Source organism: Theobroma cacao, chromosome 1 (assembly GCF_000208745.1).
Source record: "Theobroma cacao cultivar B97-61/B2 chromosome 1, Criollo_cocoa_genome_V2, whole genome shotgun sequence".
NCBI lineage: Eukaryota > Viridiplantae > Streptophyta > Magnoliopsida > Malvales > Malvaceae > Theobroma > Theobroma cacao.
The window spans coordinates 24,107,812-24,111,471 of NC_030850.1; the positions used below are offsets into that span (position 1 = coordinate 24,107,812).

At 32.7% G+C, this 3,660-nt stretch overlaps 1 long non-coding RNA gene across 1 annotated transcript; it reads left to right on the forward strand.

Moving 5' to 3' along the window:
* LOC108661857 lies at positions 1,488-3,159 on the forward strand. The gene is made up of 3 exons (XR_001927746.1): positions 1,488-1,532; positions 2,189-2,262; positions 3,131-3,159. It is a non-coding gene; the product is annotated as an uncharacterized LOC108661857 (long non-coding RNA).

Sequence of the window (3,660 nt, forward strand, 5' to 3'; positions counted from 1 at the left end):
GCAACAACAAGGGAGAATTTAAAATCATAATGCACTTGTTTCAAAACAATGCAATTTAATTCCATTCATATTAAAAACCCCTCATCAAGCCCTTAAATGATTAATCATTTGAAAATCATTAACCCATAAATAACGAACCATTTGAAGAATGAAAGCTTTAATGATACGCAAGCAAGTCAAATACGATAACGAATTTTCGCTCCTGCGACGTTGGGATTAAGTTATTAGCCGAATGAGGGTTTCTCAACTGGCTAAGGGTTTCTCACTAAACCTCCTCATTTTAAAACTTAACTCATTTAGTCTGAAATACCCCATACTTTGATATGGTGATAAATAAAGTTGATCGAATGCAAATTGATGTCAATTAAAATGTTTGAAAGTGATAAAAGACGAAAGGAGTAGTTTAGGATAAAATATTTCGCAAGTGAGAAAATAACAATAAAATAATAATAATTTTATCAGAGGAGAATTTGTGAGATAAAAGGCGATTTGGAAGTCAAGTGAGGCATAATAAGGTATTTCAGGTACCAAGGAGACAAGATAAAATTTTTAAAATATTAATATGTAGCCGGATGTCGAAATCAGTCAAGAAGAAAGATCATATGGTTGATTCAAGTGGGGGAGAAGATGACAAGCCCGAATCTATAAAAATAATTGTCATGACATACATGTGATGGATAGCATATTTGCATGCTAAGAGAGTTCCGAAAAAAAAAATTTACAAAAGTCGGTATTATACCTAGACGTACAACAAAGTTGATTTAAGCCTCGAACTAGATCAAATAGAGAATTCATGATGAAATTAAGAATTTTAAAGTCCCATAATGGTTTAATATGGTAATTCAGAGTTTGAGGTCTGATTTGGAGTCAATCCGAAAAATTGACCGGTTAGGGGCAAAATAGTCATTTGCCACCTGAGGACAAAATGGAAATTTTTAGAAAAGATTTTTGGCTCCATTTGACTTATTGGAGTAAGATTTGAGGTTTAGAAGTGAAAAATTTTAATTTCGGTATAATTTGGAGTAAAAGGGTAAAATGGTAATTTTGCCACACAGAATCAAAAATTTAATTTTTGAAAGGATTTTGATCAAATTTAATTATTTAGAGTGTGAAATGAGTATGAGGAGTGCAAATTATGCATTATGGCAAATTTTCAATTTTTGGGGCAAAAATGTAATTTTTGAAAAGTTCAGGGGCAAAAGTGTAATTTTGAAAAATTTGCTCCACCAAAACTTTGGAAAAATCTGGAAATTTCACTTAAGACTTGGATAAGTCAAAGGGAATGCATGGTGGAAAAAGTAGGACAAATGGATGGCTAGAAAAAAAAATGAATTAATAAAATATTTAAAATATGAATAAAATAATATTATTTCATTAAACAATAAAAAAGGCATAAAAAAATCAGCCCACCCATTCTTCTTCTTCAACATTCGGCCAAGCAAGAAACAAGAGAGAGAAAGGAGAAAATAAAACCCTAGCCAAGAAATTTAAAGGGAAAATAGGTGGAAATTCAAAAATCAAGTGAAAAAAAGGTAACATTTCTTAAATTTGTCTTGTGCTTTACCTTTCCCATGCATTTTCCATCATTTTTCATGGTTGAATCATGTGATTTGAGGATGATTTGAATTCTGGTCATATGGGTTTAGAGAGAGAAAGTTGTTAGATAAATTTGATTTTGAGCTATGTTAGTGTTTAGTGTTAGTTTAGCATGTTTATGAGTAAAACAACAAGAAAAATATTTATCTTCTCCATGAATTTCCCTAGGCCGAATCTAGCCAATGGTATGTGAGGATGAGGTTGACTTTATTTTAAGAGAATTGGGTGGAAAAATGATGAATTATGAGGTTGGAAATTAAATGGGAATTTTCGGTGCAATAAATTGAAATTTTTACCCACTAGGGGTAAAAGCGTAATTTATAGTCCGGACTGATAAATTGGACCAAATTCACAGTCATTGAGGTATTGTGGATATAATTGGATAATTGAAATTGAAATGGATGGAATTGGAGTCGAATTGGGGATTTTAGGAATTTACACCGTGTATAGGCGAGTTAGGTCGGACACCGCAATTAAGCGATTGTCTAGACATTTCAAATCCTATCTAGTGCATACGCATGGGTAAGAGCCTGAAATAATTTATGATAAATTGACACAATTTATTGAATTTTGTGTCATGGATTATGGATAGGTGGTGAGTCAATTGTTTCGGGTAAGAGACTGCACCCGAGGGCGGAAGATAGGAGTATTTCTACTCCTAATACTGTGAGTAAACTTATTATCGTCTTAATTATCTAGAGTAGTTTTATACAACTGTGTGATTTTATGAAAAATGGGTTTAAATGGTAAATTGCTATGTTTTAAGAGAAATTGTGATTTTATAAAATGATTTTATAAATTTTCTGAAAAATCGAATATTGGTTTTGAAAATAGAGTAATTGGAGACTGCTAGTTTGTGTTGCAAATTTATGGTTTTGAATTGAATGGCTTATGACAATAAATGAGCATGAATGGCTAAACTGATTTTGGTGTTAGAATTATTTATACTGTGTATTCAGCCTTGAGAGGCTAGGTTGCGATAAATTGCCATGTCATGCTAGAATGAATTTTATTGATTGGTGGATTATATATTAATTATTTACTGCAGAGGGGGTTCCGTGGACCAGCCTATTAGAGGGGCACGGTAAACTCCATTATATTATTACCTCGAACGGAGAGGCGCGTAGGGTATCTCCTGGGGTAAAGCTTAGGGTTCACTTCACGCCAAACCACCACGTGAAGGGGAACTCAGCCAACGCCAAGGAACGGCTGTATTTTTCTCAAACTAAAATATATTTTAAGTGTATACAAAATTTTAACAGCCTTGGCGGACTCGGTTAGATGCCCTGCGCAAGGTATCACCGAGTATGAGTTTTGGCACGAGCCAAAGTTTTAAGAAATTCATAAGCCAAGTTGATTACTCGATTTATATGGATTGATTTTATTTGGTTGAAATGAACTGAAAGGTAATGAAATTACAGTATGATGACTTATTTTAATTGTCTCCATTTACTCGGCTTTAGATACTTTAGATGGTATCTGTTTACTCACTGGGATTATAAAATCTCACCCCTTCTTCCTATACATTTTTCAGGCTCAGGACAGTTTGTAGATAGTCGAGTAGGACGAGAACTAAGCTCGGAACTGCATTATAGAAAGTAAGAGTTCACAGTCTTACATCCTCTTGGTCAATTGGAGCCCACGTGTCATTGCAGATCAAAACTTATATTTTGGTTATCTGTATTTCTATTCATACAATTTTTACTTTACTTTCATGTGCGAAAAATTATTTACGAATATTTCTATAAAAATTTATTTTATGAGAAAATAGAATATTTTATTTATTATTTTTGAATAGTACTAGTTGTCAACAATTTGCTTTCAAATGAACGTTTTAGATACTTAATTGTTTTTAAATCATTAAATATATATTTTCTGCTTACCTACTACATTTTTAGCAAGTTTTGAGATTTTTGACGAAAAATTACGAAAATACCCCTGTGAGCCAGAAAATAATATTTTATTGTTCTTATTTGAAAATGACTTATGATTTTTTTGAAATGCGAGATTTAATAACTGTTGCTCACCGGGGAGATGCGGAAGTTGATGCTAAGCCTTGCGGGG